This window comes from Nomascus leucogenys, chromosome 10 (genome assembly GCF_006542625.1).
Source record: "Nomascus leucogenys isolate Asia chromosome 10, Asia_NLE_v1, whole genome shotgun sequence".
NCBI classification, from domain to species: Eukaryota; Metazoa; Chordata; class Mammalia; order Primates; family Hylobatidae; genus Nomascus; species Nomascus leucogenys.
In genome coordinates this window covers 12065-31164 of record NC_044390.1, presented here as the reverse complement: position 1 = coordinate 31164, position 19100 = coordinate 12065, and positions in this window count along the sequence as shown.

The window sequence follows — 19100 nt, the reverse complement described above, 5'->3', positions numbered from 1 at the left end:
TTGGACCACATGCGCATGGAATACCTGCCAAGATCACCACGGCCTTCATCCAGCCCGTGAACCGGGATGTGGTGGCCCTTTTCAAGGCATGGTACCTGCGGAGGATCTTCTGCCTGCTGACGGCCGGCAGTAAGGGACTTCCGGCAGGACTACACTCCTCGACACTGTCTACGATATCTCGGAGTCCGAGTCCCAGGAGGAACTCCCAACAGTTGCTCTGTTTGTTGTTTGTTTTACTTTTTTTGAGACAGAGTCTCGCTCTGTCGCCCAGGCTGGAGTGCAGTGGCGCGATCTCGGCTCACTGCAAGCTCCGCCTCCCGGGTTCACGCCATTCTCCTGCCTCAGCCTCTCCAAGTAGCTGGGACTACAGGCACCCGCCACTACGCCCGGCTAATTTTTTGTATTTTTAGTAGAGATGGGGTTTCACCGTGGTCTCCATCTCCTGACCTCGTGATCCGCCCACCTCGGCCTCCCAAAGTGCTGGGATTACAAGCGTGAGCCACCGCACCCGGCCATGCCTGGCTAATTTTTAAAAATATTTTTAGTAGAGACAGGGTTTTACCAAGTTGGCCAGGCTGCTCTTGAACTCCTGACCTCAGGTGATCTGCCCGCCTTGGCCTCCCAAAGTGCTGGGGTTACAGGCGTGAGCCACCGCGCCCGACCTCCTACCATTTGCTCTGAATGGAAGGTGGAAGAAGCTGTGGCCCCAGTGCGTCCACAGCGATGTGGGCATCCGGCTCATGGAAACTCTCCCGTAGATCTGGGGCGACATCGTGGTGCTGTTGCACAGTGCAGGTTTTGTGGAGGTGGCAGAGGCCAACGCGAAGGATTTACTGCAGTGCCATGGGGCGAATCCATCCAACGAGGAGCTGATGGGATGGGAGAAGGAGTAGACGGCCCAGGAGAAGGGCGAGGACAGCTTGCCAGTGTGCCGCCAGCTCACGGCCAGGCACCTGGCCAAGGCCGTTGCACACTTCGATGCTGGCTTGCAGATCATCAGTGACCATCCCAACTTGGAGCACAGTCTCAACATCTGTCAGGGCATCAGCAACATGATCAACTGCTACCAGGAGCTCTTGAAGGAAAAGAGAGGTCCCAAGTAGGGCCTGGGTGTGAGCTGGAGGTGGGATTTCTGAGGCACAGGACTTTGTTGGGGGAGAGAAGTTCCTCCTGTCTCTCTCCCTCAGTGAAAGTGGTACTGTTCTGAATGTTCCCACTTCATTATATTTAATTCCCCCCATTGTTTTTTTTTTCAGATGGAGTCTCAGTGTCGCCCAGGCTGGAGTTCAGTGGTGCGATCTCAGCTCACTAGAAGCTCCGCCTCCTGAGTTCACGCCATTCTCCTGCCTCAGTCTCCCGAGTAGCTGGGACTACAGGCGCCCACCACCATGTCTAGCTAATTTTTTTGTTGTTGTTGTATTTTTAGTAGAGACGGGGTTTCACCGTGTTAACCGGGATGGTCTCGATCTCCTGACCTTATGATCCACCCGCCTCGGCCTCCCAAAGTGCTGGGATTACAGGCATGAGCCACCATGCCTGGCCACTTTTTTCCTTTTTTTTTTTTTTTTTTTCGAGACAGGGTCTCACTCTGTTGCCCGGGCCGGAGTGCAGTGGCACCATCTTGGCTCACCACAGCCTCGACCTCCTGGGCTCAAGTGATCCTTCCACCTCAGCCTCTAGAGTAGCTGAGACCACAGGGGCGCACCACCACACCAGGCTAATTTTTTTTGTATTTTTCAAACTCTTTTTTTTTTTTTTTTTTGAGATGTAGTTTCACTCTTGTTGCCCAGGCTGGAGTGCTGTGGCGCGATCTTGGCTCGCTGCAACCTCCGCCTCCTGGGTTCAAGTAATTCTCCTGCCTCAGCCTCTCCAGTAGCTGGGATTACAGGCACATACCACTGTGCCTGGCTAATTTTTTTTTGTATTTTTAGTAGAGACAGGGTTTCACCGTGTTGGCCAGGCTGGTCTTGAACTCCTGACCTCAGGTGATCCGCCTGCCTCAGCCTCCCAAAGTGCTGGGATTACAGGTCAAACTCTTAGACTCAAGTGATCCTCACTCTTGTGCCTCCCACAATGCTGGGACCACTCCTGGCCCACTGTGGATCTTTTTCTATCCTTTAGACACCCAACCTGTCTTTGTATCTTAAGTGGGTGTCCGTAGATGGAGTTGGGTCTTGGTGACAATCCCTGCTTTGCACGTGGAGTTTCTCCATTTGCAATTCCTGTAATGATTGATGAGGTTGCTGTAGATCCCCCATCTTGCTACTCGTTTTCTAAGTGTCTTATCTTGTCATTTGTTTTTTATTTGTCATTTTTTTGTTCCTTTGTTCCTCCATTCCTGCCTTTTCTGGGTTAATTGAAATTTTTTTAGTACTTCGTTTTACACCTCCGTTGGCCTTTTAGCTGTGCCTCTTGGTATTACCATTTTTAGTGGTTATTCTAAAAACAACAAAATGAATCCTTAATTTATCAGCCTATTCACGTCACACAAAATGTGGGAAACTTGTAACAGTGTAATTCCTCTAACCCTGTTCTTCCTGTTATATTGCCATATGTTTAACTTCTGCCTACATTACAAACTCCGTAACACAATGCTACTTTTGCTTTAGACAATCTTTTGAATAAATTAAAGTTAACTTTTTAAGAAATTAACTGTCGGTTGGGTGTGGTGGCTCATGTTTGTGATGCCAAAATTTTAGGAGGCAGAGGCAGGAGGATTGCTTGAACTCAGGAGTTCGAGACTGCTTTCGGAAACACAGTGATACCTCGTCTATTAAAAAGAAAAGAAACTAGCCTGGTGTGGTGGTGCGCACCTGTAGTTTCAGCTGCTCGGGAGGCTGAGGCAGGGGGATCCCTGGAGCCCAGGAGGTCAGGCCGCTGTGAGCCATGGTCATTTTCCTCCCCATCTCCCCTGTCCGGCCCCCACACAGCTCCTTCTCTGTTGCCCCAGGCCAACCCCACCCCTGGTGCTGTGCCCTCCTCTCACTGCCGTCCTTGTTTCCCCCGAGCTCCGCCTCCTATGGTGGCAGAGGGGGAGGGGGAGGGTGGGAAGCATGGCTCACAGTCGGCTCCATCACAGAGGCCCTGTATTTGTCCAGTTTCACAGCCATTTGCTGGAGGAACCCAGGTCCAGCACTGGCTACCCTGTCACGGCAGGGGTGACCTCTTACCAGCCTAGCAGCCCAGAGGCGCCCCAGGCGGGGAGATGGCAGGTGGACACCGGGTCCCGCATGTTATGGCAGTGAAGCCTGCAGCCCGCCAGAGCTCCGACAGCAGAGAAACAGGCTGCGAGTATAAACGTGGAATTGCTGTGAGCCATGGCGCCAGCAGCATGTGCTGCAGAGACATCTAATCAATTAGCCCCTCCGTGCTGGGTGGGTGAGGCGTTACTGTGCGTGCACCATTCAGGAGCTCATGGGGAGAGAAATGCAAACTCCTCTGGGGGCCCCAGGGTGGATTGCACCACCACTCAGCACGTTCTATCGAGTGCCTTTCCCTGCAATGTGTGCTTTCTGAGGCTGTAATTTTGAGTGTGTCTTTCAAGGCTGCAGCCCTTAAGCAGCACCGCCTGGGTGTTCAGCTGGATAATCCTGTAAATGAAGTTTGCGTGGTTTAACTGCTCACAGCAGCAGGTGGGAGCTCGGGTGGTGGGGAGCATCTGGGGTTTCGAGGAGTCTGAGCCTGTGTGCAGTGCTGCAGGCTGTGGACGGGTTACGCGGGTGCTGGTCTTTAACGAGAGGACCTTCAGAGAGATGCAACAAAACCACACGTGAGGCAGAGATGAAGCCTCCGAGCTGTATTGGAAGAGCTGCTGTCCGTGCAGCCACTGCCCCCTAAATACTCTGTGAGGGTCCTGGCTCCAGTCCATCTGTCCATCGTCTTGGGAGCAGCCCATGCCAGCCACGTTGTCCTCCAGGCTTCTCTGCACAGACCTGGCTGCTGCGGGGTGCAGGGCATGCTGGTTGCACGTGTGCGCTCCACCTCTCTTTCACATGTGCGTTTTCTGTAACACTCAGGACAACCCCGTGAACTAGAACTCAGGTCCCCTGTTGAATTGGAGTTGGCCTGAGAAAGATCTTGGAGGATTAAGGCAGAGCTTTGCTCTGGGTCTGCCTCCAGGAAGGTATGTGAGTCTCCACAGGGGCTGTGCCACAGAAGCCCCCCACAGCTTTTGGAACCCCAGAGCCCTTCACTGCACATTTGCCCTGTAGCCTCAGTCTCCAGGGACCTGGCAAAGCCCCAGCGTCAGCTTTTATGTTCTTCTGCATCACCGTGTCCTCTGCCTCTCTATGAATGAGTTTATCAGGCCTCATCCTTGGGGAGTGAGGTGGGGGCAGGTGGCAGACCTCGGGGCCAACAGAGAGTCATTAAGTAATCTCATAGTAAACATGGCCTGGAGTCTTGTTTTTCAGATGGAAAAGGGAAAATTGGGCAAAGTTCGCAGGGGAAAAATACCAAGTTTTGTGGTGGTTGTGTTGATGGAGGGGATTGAGCTGAATCCGAGAAGCAAGTACATTTGAGGCTTGGCTGCCACACGCACGGACACTGCAGAGAATGAGGAAAAATGTCTGGCTGTGTTTTCTTTCCTCTGCACAAAAGAATAATTGCTTTTGTTTACGGATTTTCTGAAATGTCCTTCCAATTCCATTGCCCCTGAATTATGAGCTGTGCCAGCTTGTGTGCAACAAATGGGTCTTATTGAACACAAATACATGGGTGCAGAGCGTCTTTCAAAGAGGAGGCATCAGGGAGCCTCCTTCGGTCTCCTGCCAGGAGGCTGCTTCTCGAGATCCAGACCTGCCTGGGCTGCTTCAGGGGCCTCCCTGCCCTTCCCGGTGTGGCAGATCTGTGCCCACAGCAATGCATCCCCCACACCTGCACCACCGCTTTTTCTGAGGCCCAGTGTTGATTTCTTTGTGGCCCCAGTGAGGACATTTTTGAGGCTTCGTGATCTCTGTAGGATGCTGTCCAGGCCCATGCACACAGCAGGTGCATCCGTGAGGCACACCTCATATCTTAGCACTGCTGTGCTGTGATGCAAGTCCTCAGGGAGCTCGGCTCCACACTGTCACTCAGGGATCCAGCGCCCCTTCCACCTGTGGTGCTGCCCTCCTCTGGTTTGGTGTCCTCTCCGTTCAGTACACAGCTGGGGAGGAAAGTGAAGAGGCTGTTGCGAGGGCCTTATGAGCCAGGGCCAGGAGTGGACCGCATCACCCCTGCCCATGTTTCTTGGCTAGAACTAGCTATGTGGCCAAGGCAAACCCCTGAAGTGGAGGATGCAGGCAGCGCCCGCCTCTCTCTGTCTCTCTGTCTGCCATTTGCCCCTCACCCCCACCCACCTGACCACCCGCGCCCCCCAAGGAGGCTGCCTCAATGCCTTTCAGTAACCCACTTCTGTTGTGCAAATTCCACTCTGAAGAGCATTTCCTCTTCAGAGCGACTGCCCGAGAAAACTGGATAATCGCGCCTTTTTCTGTGTTTCTGTGGTTCTTTTATAATCCCAGTTTTAAAATCTAAAATAGTGCATGCTGGTATTTGCTTTTTAGGGTTGTAGAAGAAGGTTAACAAGGTACCACAAACCGGATGGCTCAAAACAGCGGATACTGACTGTCTCACGGTTCTGGAGACCAGAAGTCTGAAACAAAGAGGTGGTGGGGTCGGTTCCCTCCGGAGGCTCTGAGGGGGATGCGGTGGCTCTGAGGGGGATGTGGGGGCTTTGAGGGGGTGATGCGGGGCTCTGAGGGGGCGGCGGGGTGGTCTCTGAGGAGAATGTGGTGGGGCTCCGAGGGGATGTGGGGGGGCTCTGAGGGGCATGTGGGGGGGCTCCGAGGGGGAGGTGGGGGGCTCCGAGGGGGATGTGGGGGGGCTCCGAGGGGGATGTGGGGGGGCTCCGAGGGGGATGTGGGGGGGCTCTGAGGGGGATGCGTTTCCTGCCTCTCTCCGCCGTGCTGGGCTGCATCTTCGTGCTCCTCTGCTTGTGGATGCGTCACTCTGGCTCCGTCCTTCTTCACGGGGCTTCCCTCTCCCTGCGTTCTCTCCTTTATAAAGGCACCTGTCGTTGGATGCAGGGACCGCTCTAATCCACCATGATTCTATCTGGAGAACCTAAACTTAATTACATCAGTAAAGACCCTTTCTCCATGAGGTCCCACTCGCAGGTTCTAGGGGGACATGTCTTTTGGGGCCACCATTCCTCCCCGCTCCGATGCTCCTTTAAGCTCATTAAGCTTCATAGAGGGGATTCAGGTGGGGGTGCCCTCGGCTTCACTCCGTGGGCGTCGGGGGGCGCATCGCCTGCAGGCCGGCCCTTCTGCCCTCTCAGAGGCAGCCACAGCTCAGGCCACGCTGGAGGGTGGGGTGGATTTCCTCCCTCCCTCCTCCTCACTGCCCTCCACCCCCCTCCCCACCTGCTTCCTCCCATCCTCCCTCTTGCTGCCTCCCCACCCTGCCTGGGTCCTCCCATCCTCCCTCTCACTGTCCCCCCAACCAGCTTCCTCCCATCCTCCCTCTCACTGCCCCCCACCCCCCTGCTTCCTCCCATCCTCCTTCTCACTGGCCCCTCCTCCCCTGCCCCCCTGCTTCCTCCCTCCCTTCCCCGCACTGCCCCGCACTCCCTGCCTCTTTCTCCCATCATCCCTCTCATTGGCCCCACCACGAGTAAATGTCTGTCAGGCTGGGAGGCAAGAAGCAGCAGGTGCCTTCTGTTTGGCCTTGTACACTTGTTGTCATGAGCTGGGTCTGCTCCTCTGGGCTCAGACCCTCGATTTTCAGGGTTCTTGGTGGGTGGGGGGTGGGCACCCAGGACAGCTGCCTGGGAATGGCTGCATGAGACCTCTCAGGGGACATCAGCTGCTGTCTAGCTGGGGCTGTTACTTCTATTCTTCAGGTCTGGTGCCTTTTTATGCCATTGCATATGGAATTGTTTAACAATTTCATTTTTAAATTGTTCATAGAAATATAGGAAGATAATTGAATTTTGTACTTGATCAGATATCCTGCAACCTGACTAGATTCACTGAATCATTTTCAGTAGTTTGTTTTGTAGATTACATAGGGTTTTCTCAATACATAATCATGCTTGCAAATAATGGCTTTCTTCCTCTCTTTTTCCCCTCCCTCCCCCCATCTTTCTTTCTGATTTTTATGCCCTCTGTTTCCTTTTCTTGCCTTATTGCATTGGCTGGGACCCCCAGTACTGTATGGAACAGAAGTGTCAAAAGTGACCTTAAGTATGGGTCACTTTCAGTTTAGTTTTAGTTGTTAGTTTTCTATAAATGTACTTAATCAGGTTGTGGAAGGTCCCCATTATTTCTGGTTTGCTGAGAATTTTGTCATAAGTACCTACTGAATCTTTTTTTCCTGCTACTGTAGGCTTGGGGTTTTCTTTGTGGGAAGGTTTTTATGTACAAATTTAATTTCTTTAATAGGGATAGGGTTATTTGCAGCTTCCCCCTTATTTCCAGTATTTCAAGAACTGGCAATTTTAATGTTACATTGTGACAATCAAGACAAACCCTGGTTTCTAATAGAGAAATGGCAGATTTCTGGTTGGGGACAGCTAACGTGCACAAGGGTCCCAGAACGTTTCATTGTGCCTGAAAGCGAGGGGGCTTTCCAGGACGAATGCGGCCTGTCGAGAAGACAAGGAGACAGTTTGAAAGAGGTGGCATTGGTGGCATCTGGGACAAGCTGAGCATCCAAAAGAATGAGGCCCATAGTTAACTGGGATACATCCAATCCATTTACATCCATGAATCCACAACGACACTCTAAGAGAAAGCCTGAAAAACTCATCTCAGGCAGATCTTAAACCAACTCTTTATTTTGAATATTGGCAGCCAAAGGGAAAAATCGAACATTATCTTGTTTTGTGCTAGAAAGAGGATGCCAGTCTAACCAAACGGCACTAGGTATGAGGAAAGACCTCCTTTAAAAAGGAATGTTGGGCCGGGCATGGTTCTCATGCCTATAATCCTAGCACTTTGGATTACAGTGTTGAGGAGGCCGAGGTGGGTGGATCAACTGAGGTCAGGGGTTCGAGACCAGACTGGCCAACATGGCGAATCCCCATCTCTACTAAAAATACAAACTTTAGACGGGTGTGGTGGCAGATGCCTGTAATCCCAGCTACTTGGGAGGCTGAGGCAGGAGAATTGCTCGAACCCAGAAGGCAGAGGTTGCAGTGAGCTGAGATCGCACCATTGCACTCCAGCCTAGGCGACAGAATGAGACTCTGTCTCAAAAAAACAACAACAAAAAGGAATGTCGGCCCACAAATGTGAATGAGTGACTGAGTTAGAAAAATTGTCTTTTCCAAACACCACTGAAATCATGGACTAGGACAAGGTTAGCCCATGAGTGTTTAGACCGTGAGGTGAGCAGCTGCTGGGGACACGACCCTTGTCTGATATCGGCGGCAGGGAAGGCTGTGAGCCTCCCCTCGTGTGGGCATCAGCCTCAGCCTCCCAGTGAGGGTCACGCAGGGAGCATATCTCCTGGTGAGAAGTGCAGGAGCTTCACATCCCTTGGATACATCCCAGCCGAAATTTTTACCGTGAATCCGGCAACCTGTGGAGCTGATTTCCATTTCTAAGGAATGAGGGGGGATGGGGAAGAAACCCCCAGGACAGCACCGACAGGCCCGGCGGGGACCTTCCCCGGACACCCGGCCTTCTTGGCGAGGCAGGTGGCGGAACTGGTTCCACATCTGATCTTCTTAGACAAACCTGCCCTCAGAGGAAATTGTGGACAACTGGAGAAATTGGAAAATGTACTAGATATTGGCTGATATGAAGGATATATGTTTGTTAAGTATGATAATTCGATTTTGGCTCCGTAGGGAAATGCTCTTATTTTAAAAAGATGTGCACTAGAGAAAAAAGAAACAGCACGTAGCAAATACATCCACGGATGTCCTCCTGGTTTAGTTGGTTCTGTGGCCCCGGTTTCTGCCTTCTTGATGGCACCTCTGTGATTGGAGCCCAGACCCCGGCATCAGACCGGCCTCTGCAGGGAGGAGCTGCGGTGCCCAGGCCAGGCCGGGAAGCACCATTGCCCACTGCCTGGGCCTCACCTCACGAACGCCAAGCACTGTGGCGGGCACAGGCGGAGCCCGGCGGCTTCATGCCCACACCGGCAGCTCCTCAGCCCCTCGCCCGCCGCTGCCAAGTCCGGCAGTTCTGGAGCATGGGAAGCTCTCTGGGGGTTGCTGGGCAGCAGCACCTGGTCTGAGATGACTGAGTCTGCCCGGGTCTTCATGTGCCTAACTGAGCATGAGCGTGTCCGAGTCTTACTGCAGAAACATTAAAATGCTTGGTGACAGGTGTTAGGAGACTTCTGGGATCTGCACTGTAGCACTTCTCTAAAACTGGGAATATTCTGAGTCTCAGAGCTTGTCTGGATGAGGAATCCTGGGGCCCGATTCTAGACCTGAGGCACCAGCAGCAAAGGATGTGGCCCAGCCCTGGAGCCCCAAGCAGCTGCACCCGGAGCGCGCCCTCCTACCTTCCCAACCCAGTCGCAGTCAGTTATGAAAAGGAACAGTGCACGATTCCAAAGTTATATTTAAATGCCAACTGCATTGAATTTGGCAACATTTGACAGGAGTTATGGAAAGCTTTTCAAAGATTTAGCAGGACAAAAACAAACTAGCAAGAGAGCATTATTGTGTGCTTTGAAAGTAAACAGGCTTGAGCAATGGTGTTTGTTTTAGGAAATTGACAAGCCTGGCAGGTGGATCATGGGAGTGCCTGTAATTACTCAGTATTCAACCAACGTCCCCTCCGGTCTGTGCCTCATACAAAGAATGGGTATTCCACTGAAATTCAGCTCCTGGAGCAAAAATTTCAGAAATGCCCTCTGTATACCAGGTGAATTGCAAAGGGGCCAGGTGTGAGAAGGGACTCCGATTTCAGAAATGCCCTCCGTATACCAGGTGAATTGCAAAGGGGCCAGATGTGAGAAGGGACTCCAGGCTCAGAGCCCTGGGGGCTGGCATCCCTCTCCTCTCCTGGAAAGCCGGCCCAGCCATGCCTCTTCCCCTTGCCCCTCTCCTACCCTCCCTGGTCTCCTTCTCTCCCTGTCTCTCTTCTGCACTGGGCGCCTTCCAGCCTTGGGAGCTGGGCCCAGCTTTGCCTGAGGATTAACGACAAAAGAGAGTGAAGATGTGGCTGGCAGACTGCCCGCTGCCCCTGTGGCTGGGACCTCTGCTGTCAATGGGAAGGTGACTGCATCATTGGAGAATAATTGGGTCATGAGGCAAGCAGGAGGGGGGTGGCTGTTCTGGAAGGTTCTGCAGGGCCAAACTGTGATGAAGATTGCAGCATGAATATGCTCTTCCATCCCCCAAAAGTCCAGTCTGACACCTCTGTTTATTACGGTGTTGACAGTAATAGTGTTCTAAGGATATCATCAGATTAAAGCACTCCTCCAAAGCCTGGGGCTTTGCAAAGATTAGCGAGTGGTTTCTGTTCATGAACTATCTTCAGGGCTGTTAATCGCCGCCCTCCCTCCCTGCGAATCCCTGAGTCACCAGCGGTGAGGGTGGGGCCCAGTGCTGACCTGTGACCCCAGCCCTGGACATCTCCATGGTGTTGCGAGGGCCCTGGCTGCGCTTCTGCCCACTGACTGGCAGGCCAGGCGTCCAGGCACCCAGGCTTTGTGTCAGGTTCCGATCCTTCTTTCTGCACGTGCTGTCTGTGCATTAGTTCATGGTCAGCCCCAGAAATGTGCACTCGAGATGGCGTGGGCCTACGTGGAATCTGCACATGGCACAGCAGGGACCTGGCTACGCGATCCTCTGGTTAGTGCTTTGTTGGGTTACCCGTGACCGGCAAAGCTGGGGCTAATTTCCTTGTCTTTGACAACTTGACCAGAGGGTCCAAACAAAGCAGAACCGAACCGCATAAACATCTATGACTGGGGAGATGATGTGAGATTCCACAGCAGCCCCAGCCAGCCGAGGCCCCAGCACTTCTGTGTTCCTGAGGGCTGATCCCTGCGGCTATAAAAGAGCGCACGCGAGGTGTGGGGTGCGGGTACAGGTGTCAGAACCGGCCTCGGCTGCAGCCAGCACCCTCCTCTGTCCAGGAGACCGCCCCAGGTTCTTGACCATCTGGCCTCTGGGCAGTGTGGCGGCCCCTCTCCCTCCCTCTGACCTGTCCAGCGTGGTTGCAGCTTGCAGTGGGGCTCCCAGGGCCCATGCTGAGCATCAGGAGGTGAATCTCGGCTCCAACAGCCCTCATGGCCTTGAGAGATGCTGCCCTTTCTAAACCTGAACTTTGTCAAGTGTAAAAATGAGGATATTTAATTTTCTGAGATGTCTCAGGTACTAAATATGAAATAATTAAAGGAATTTTGGAAAAGGACAAAGCTTTATGCAGTATAAGGCATGTCCTGAAGTTGAAACTTATGTACATATTTTGATCAAAGGTGAAATAAAATTGCATTTAAATCTGCAAATCAGAGGTGGTCAGGCAGCTGAAGAGTCCCTGAGATGCAGTTGTTTCTTTACATGGCTTGTTGCAAGCTTGTAACATCATGGTAAGTGTTTACTACGTATAAATCTTATAGATAGGAAGAAAATTTAGCACGAAACATTCAATCCAATTGACTCAGGTTTTATTGGGCACCAGCTATGTGCTAAGAACCCTGGGACTCTGCTGCAGCGTGGACCCCAAGGTGGGATTATTACGGGGTCAGCGAGGCACGGGCCACTTCCATGACGAAGATCCTGTGAACTCTGGCGTGGATGCTGGTACCTTACGCGTGGTGTTCTTTCTCCATGACCCTCCGGAAGCTCATGCAGAGTCTGGAGCTCGTGGGCCCTCAGGCCGCCGTCTTGTCCTTGGTGTGGAGGGACTCAGCGGCCTCCGGGACCCTGTCTGGGCACCTCCCTGGGCCCTGCAGCATCTTGTTCCTCCGCTCCAGCTGCTCAGCCCATCCCACGCGGAGCCTGGGGCAGGGCGATAATTTCGGCATTGTGAGTCAAGCTCTCGGGACTGAGTGACGGCCAGGCCCGTGTCTCTCAGCACCTGGGCACCTGTGAGAGCAGGAGTGTGACACTGCCCGCCGGGGGTGGGGGTGTCACCGCGTCCCTGCCCAGCCGGCAGCTGTGACCTTGCTGGGTCTCCCAGGGCCCTGAGATCTCGTGGCCGGCCTTGGCTCAGGCTGCTGCCCAGCGGGGGGGTGGGGGGTTTTAATCAGGACCCTCCTCACAGGAGAGGAAAAATGGCTTCCCCGGGAAGCAGCCTGGGCCCCCACTTCTGGAAGCTTCTGAGCCCCAGAGAGACTGTGCCTGAGCTTGAGCTCTTGCAGCCTCTGTCTCTGCTCTGCTCACCAAGAGGCAGGTGCCCTCGCAGGACGGGGCGGCCTCTGTGGCTGCCTAGGGCCCGCCTGCCTCCCTGCACCCTGCCCGGCTGCCTGTGGGTGCCCACTTCTTTCTCGCTTGCCTGCCCGCCTCACCTGCCCGGCCTGGCCACAGTGGACGGTGCTTGTTGTGATCTCAGCCCCACGCATGGGCGGACCTGGCGGCAGGAATGGCCTGGTCAAAGTGGTCCAGGCTCCCTGAGACCTGGGCAGATCCCACCTGTCCGCGGCTGCCGCTTCCTTCAGCCTCAAGTGCTTTTGGCTTTAGATGTTGGAGAGTGGGGTGGGTGCCTGGCTCCAGCCAAGAGTGAGCTGTGTCCATGAGGACACTTGTCCCAGATGCCCAGGACCCAGATGACGACGGTGCTGCTGAGTGGCAGGCAGTGTAGCCCGGACGGCTGGGCCCCACAGTGATGGTCCCCGAGCAACAGCTACGTTCACCCTTGCCAGGCTGTGGCTGCTGACTGGTGGGGCCCAGGACAGCTCCATGCATGAGGGGTCAGCTGGGCAGATGTCAGCAGCTGCCGCAGTCCCACAGCCTTGGCGCCCTGGGCCTGGAGTCCTCGGCCCTCACAGCCAGCCGCCCATCCCAGATAGGCTGCCAGGACAGCCAGCCCCATGGTGGTGGAACCAGCGGCCCCTGTCCCTCCACGGGGGACAATGGGGTCCCGAGCCAGGGGCTACGAATGGCCCATGTCCCCCACGGGCCAGCTCCTCTCTCACGGTGGCTTCCTGGGGCGGGCCTGGCCCATGGGCTCACACCAGCACACGGGACCCTCTCAGCTCTCTAAGCTTCACACAGGGAGGAAAGTTAGGCTACTCTCTAACGGGAACCCTGAGTGACCTCCTTAAAAGCAGTGGTTGGCCTTGTGGCCTGGGGAGAACCAGGCTGTGTGGGTGGATGGAGGGGGATTGTGCAAATGGAGGCTCCACCAGCCCCTGAGAGAACCCTGGTGCCTGCCTTGGACACCAACCTCCACCTCGGGGGCCAGAGGAGGCAGCGTGGACACACAGTCCCGGGGCCTGAGCCCACTCCTGGGACCTGCACCCAGGCAATGGCCAGAGGACACCATGGCACATGGCACATGCAGGCACATGCAGAGGCACGCGGAGGCACACACAGGCACACGTCCAGGAAGCACGCACATGCAGGCACACGCAGAGGCACGCGGGTGCACACGGAGGCACACACAGGCACATGTCCGGGAAGCACATGGCACATGCAGGCACACGCAGAGGCACGCGGGGACACACGGAGGCACACACAGGCACACGTCCGGGAAGCACATGGCACATGCAGGCACACGCAGAGGCACGCGGGGACACACGGAGGCACACACAGGCACACGTCCGGGAAGCACATGGCACATGCAGGCACACGCAGAGGCACGCAGAGGACACGTCCGGGAAGCACAGGGCAGGGATGAGGCAGGGCCCTGGGGCAGGCACTCGGTGGTGGGGGGGCCTCTCCTTCACCATCGTCTGCCGAGTGCCTGCGTGGTGCTGGGCTCTGTGCTGGGTCCATGTCTGTAGTTGGGTAGCTGGTGAGTGGGGAGGGGCACCCCCAGGCTCTGTGGGACCGCCTTGGGCTGCTGAAGGGGTACCACGGCTCTCTTGCTCGGGGCCTGAGCACCGAGGGCTGCCCGGAACCTCTGGAAGCGCCTGCTGTGTGCCGGCCAGTATCTTTCGGCAAATGAGGAGCTCTGCTCCCCGCCCAGCTGTCCCTGAGCAGTGGCTACACCCTGGGTCGGCTCAGGGTCACCCACTCAGCACCCATAGACCCCAGCCTTGGCCTTAGGAGAGAAAGGCGTGCTGGCTTGGTATCTGCCTTCCTGAGCATGTCTGCTGGGAGGAGGAAGGGCACAAGTACAGATACGTCACTCAAGGGCAGTGACCTCAGAAAAACAAGTCAGAGAAAGACATTTCCTCCTGGAAAAGTTCCTGTGATCCTGGACAGAGTGTCAGGGAGATGGCGGGGGAAGGGGGTGTGGGTGAAGGGTGTGTGTGTGTTGGGGTGTGTGTGTTGGGATGTGTGTGTTGGGGTGTGGGTGAAAGGATTGGGTGAAGGGAAGTGGGTGTTGGGATGTGGGTGAAGGGGTGTGTGTGTTGGGGTATGTGTGTTGGGATGTGGTGTTGGGAATGTGGGTGTTGGGGTATGTGTGTTGGGATGTGAGTGAAGGGAGTGTGGGTGAAGGGAATGTGGGTGAAGGGGGTGTGGGTGTTGGGATGTGGGTGAAGGGGGTATGTGTGTTGGGGCGTGTGTGCTGGGTGTGGGTGTTGGGGTGTGGGTGAAAGGATTGGGTGAAGGGACGTGGGTTTTGGGATGTGGGTGAAGGAGGCATGTGTGTTGGGTTGTGGGTGGAGTGTGGGTGAAGGAGGTGTGGGTGTTGGGGTGTGTGTTGGGGTGTGGGTGAAGGGGGTATGTGTGTTGGGGTGTGGGTGAAGGGGGTGTGGGTATTGGGGTGTGGATGAAGGGGATGTGGGTGGGTGTGGGTGTTAGGGTGTGGGTGAAGGGGGTGTGGGTGAAGGAGGTGTGGATGTTGGGGGTGTGTTGGGGTATGTGTGTTGGGGTATGTGCGTTGGGGTGTGGGTGTTGGGGTGTGGGTGAAGGGGATGTGGGTGGGTGTGGGTGTTGGGGTGTGGGTGAAGGGGATGTGGGTGGGTGTGGGTGTTGGGGTGTGGGTGAAGGGGATGTGGGTGGGTGTGGGTGTGGGGTGTGGGTGAAGGGGGTGTGGGGTGTGGGGGTGTGTTGGGTGTGGGTGAAGGGGGTGTGGGTGTGGGGTGTGGGTGAAGGGGTGTGGGTGTTGGGGGTGTGTGGGGTGGGGTGGGGGGTGTGGGTGGGGGTGGGGTGGGGGGGTGTGGGTGTTGGGGGGTGTGGGGTGGGGTGGGGGGTGTGGGTGGGGGGGTGGGTGTGGGGGGTGTGTTGGGGGTGGGGGGGGGGGGGGGGGGGGGGGGGGGGGGGGGGGGGGGGGGTGGTGGGGTGTGGGTGAAGGGGTGTGGGTGTGGGGGGTGTGTTGGGGTGTGGGTGAAGGGGTGTGGGTGTTGGGGGTGTGTGGGGTGTGGGTGTTGGGTGTGGGGGTGTGTTGGGGTGTGGGTGAAGGGGGTGTGGGTGTTGGGGGTGTGTTGGGGGTGTGGGTGAAGGGGGTGTGTGTGTTGGGGTGTGGGGTGTTGGGGTGTGGGTGAAGGGGTGTGGGTGGGGTGTGGGGGGGGGGGGGTGGGTGGGGGTGGTTGGGGTGTGGGTGAAGGGGGTGTGGGTGTTGGGGGTGTGTTGGGGTGTGGGTGAAGGGGTGTGGTGTTGGGGTGTTGGGTGTGGTGAAGGGGGTGTGGGTGTGGGGTGTGTTGGGTGTGGGTGAAGGGGGTATGTGTGTTGGGGTGTGGGTGTTGGGGTGTGGGTGAAGGGGTGTGGGTGAAGGGGATGTGGGTGTGGATGTTGGGGTGTGGGTGAATTGTCCGTGGGCATTGGGGTGTGGTGTTGCCTGGATAGTGATGTTTGATCTGGGCTCCTGGTCTCACGGTTAGCAACGTGGTGTCTTGTCATTTCCCACTTACCGTTCCGAATGTGATCACTAAGGTGAGTGAATAGCTGTCAGTTCCCTCCTGGGTTGACCCCTTTCACAGGCCTGGAGCTGAGGGGTTTCATGGTGGGCTGAGGGCCAGGGCTGTGTCAGGGCACACTGCTGGCTGGGCCCTGCCCCTGGGTGTCGAGCGCAGCTCAGGCACAGGGGGCCCCGATGCACTGCACACCCCGACTCACTTGCTCAGGGCACTTCTACGAACCCTCATGTCCTCATTCTGCAGGTGTCTTGCATGATGCTCGATTTTTTTCTCCCAAAACATCTTTATCCCGCCTGAATCATATGCTACTCTTCCAGGATTCTTCAGAGTGAGGCTTTTACTCATGTTCTGGAAAACAAAAAGTGGAGAAGAGCTCAGCCACCTTATGCCATTCCCGTTGAGGAGTTTGTGCTCCAGCACCCGGACGGCAGAGGAGCTGGCTCAGCCTGGAGCATCGTGGTCCCCGCCTTCCTGGTGCGTGGGGGATGGCGGAGGCTGCCCTCTGAAACTCAGGCCTCAGGTGGCTCCTGGCCGGCTCCTAAATGCTCTACCGGCTCCACCTTCTGGAACAGTCTCCTGGGTTTGCAGAAGTAGAAATGGAGGGCAAATTCCATTTTGGGCTTTTAGTCATTTTAAAATCTAAGCAATGATGCACTTCTCTCTGTGTGTTAGTGCGCAGGTGATCCGTGGTCCCACCAGCGAGGTGAGCGTTTCTCGGATGGGGCTGTGGCTTCTGTGCCAAGTGAGTCCGTCCCTTGTTTTTGAGACAAGGTCTCACTCCCGTCGCCCAGGCTGCAGTGCAGTGGTGCAATCTCCCCTCACTGCAGCCTTGACCGCCTGGACTCAAGTGATTGTCCCACCTCAGCCTCCTGAGTAGCTGGGACTATAGGTGTGCACCACCACGCCCGGCGAATTTTTGTATATCTTGTAGATATGGGGTCTTACCATGTTGCCCAGGCTGGTCTTGAACTCCTGGGCTCAGGCAATCTTCCTAGCTCAGCCTCCCAAAGTGCTGGGACTACAGGCGTGAGCCAGCGTGCCCGGCTCAGTTGGCCTCTCTCGACACCTGGTTATTGGGTACCTTTTGGTTTGAAATATGTAAACCCAGCAGTGGGGTTAAATGTGGCAGGTTTCACTGAAAAACTTCAGCTCTGCTATTTGATGTAATATGCTAAAGTGAGGCTGACTGAAATGTTTACTTTCCAACTGTTTTGGACTTGTGCATCTATGGGACACCAGCAGTCTTAGAATATCAATCTACAGCCATCAAGAATGTCCAAGGCCGGGTGTGGTGGCTCGCGCCTGTAATCCCAGCACTTTGGGAGGTCAAGGCTGGCAGATCACTTGAGCTCAGGAGTTAAGAGACCAGCCTGGCCAACATGGTGAAACGCTGTCTCTACTAAAAATACAAAAATTAGCCAGGATTGGTGGTGGGTATCTGTAGTGGGTACCTGTAATCCTAGTTACTCGGGAGGCTGAGGCAGGAGAATGGCTTGAACCCGGGAGGTGGAGGTTGCAGTGAGGTGAGATTGCACCACTGCACTCCAGCCTGGGTGACAGACTCCGTCTCAAACAAACAAACAAACAAAGAATGTCCATGACAATGGGAAAGTATTGACAGCAGCAGCGTTTTCTGGAGCCCTCCTCCCAATTTCACCCAGCCGTGGGAGCCCCACTCTGGGCCAGCTCTCCCTGGGACACGTGGAGCCTGGGTCCCTGGGCTGTGCCTGCCCTGGCCTGGTCCCAGGTCTCTGTAGATGGCCCTGCTCTGTGCTTGAGGATGGGGTTTACACAAGGGAGCCAGGGCCACGTTTCAGGGTGCAAGGCAGTGGGTCTTAGAATGAATGCGGCATCCACTGTTCTGGGGCTGCCTGAGCCCCTAAGCCACTGTCCAGTGAGCTCCTCGGGGCCTATGGGGTGGACAGAGCCGTTTCTGCAGCCCTGGCTGGCTCCCTCGGGGCACTTTGTTCTTCAGCTTGGCCTTGCTTGGCCTTGGAGGCATTTCTCTTTCCCCGCCCCCCACTCTTCTCTCTTGCTGGGGAAGAACACAGGGTGGCAGGAGCGTGGCCCGAGAGGAAAACCAGGCAGCTGAGACCTGCGGGCTCGTTTCCTGCAAACACGTCACCTGCTTCAGGTGGAGAGGGTGAGGGTGCCTTCTGGAGCTCGGCTCAGGTTGCAATGAACAGGGGCTGGGGACTCCTCCGAGGAGCTTGATGTGACCCCTGGCTGGGGGCTTCCGGCTGCACAGGCGCGGACACTGCAGCCTGTGCAGCCTGTTGTGATGTGGGTGCTGGGCGCTTTGCTGGGGAGCTGCCCCTGGAGGGCCACAGAAATCGCCCATTGATGCCATGCCCTTCGTTCTAGAAACTTAGACATGAAAAGTTGATCATGAAGGGACTGAACTCAGCCACGCCTGCCTGTGCTGAGGACGCTGGTGAGAATTCAGTGAGTGAAAACTCATCCAATGAGGAGAGTGGGATGCACAGAACCCACCAGTCAGGGCCGGGCCCAGCAGCTTCCCCGGAACTTCGCACCTCCTCTGGTGTCTGGGCAGACGCCTCCCGGAGTGAAGCCGGGGCTGGTGTCAGATTCAAACCAAGTAACATCTGGAAAACATCTGACAGCTGAGACCTGTCTGTTCTTGGCAGGGGCTTCAGAGAGCAGCCTGGGCGTTAGAGCTTTTGCTCTTAGGACGCTTAGCCCCCAAAGGCAGCCCTTTAAACCCTCATGGAACAAAAACAAACCAGCAGCAAAAGGGAGAACCAGCAAACCAGCAGAGACAGAAAAAACAGACACGCGGCCGGGCGTGGTGGCTCAGGCCTGGAATCCCGGCACTGTCGGAGGCCGAGGCGGGCGGATCATGAGGTCAGGAGATCGAGACCAGCCTGACTAACACGGTGAAACCCCGTCTCTACTAAAAATACAAAAAATTAGCCGGGCATAGTGGCGGGTGCCTGTAGTCCCAGCTACTCGGAGAGGCTGAGGCAAGAGAATGGCGTGAATCCGGGAGGCGGAGGTTGCAGTGAACCGAAATGGTGCCACTGCACTCCAGCCTAGGAGACAGAGTGAGACTCCATCTCAACAACAAGAACAACAACAGCAACAAAACAAAACAACAACAACAACAAAAGACACACAAAGGTGCGTGTTGTGAGGCAGGTGACGGAGACACGCTCCCC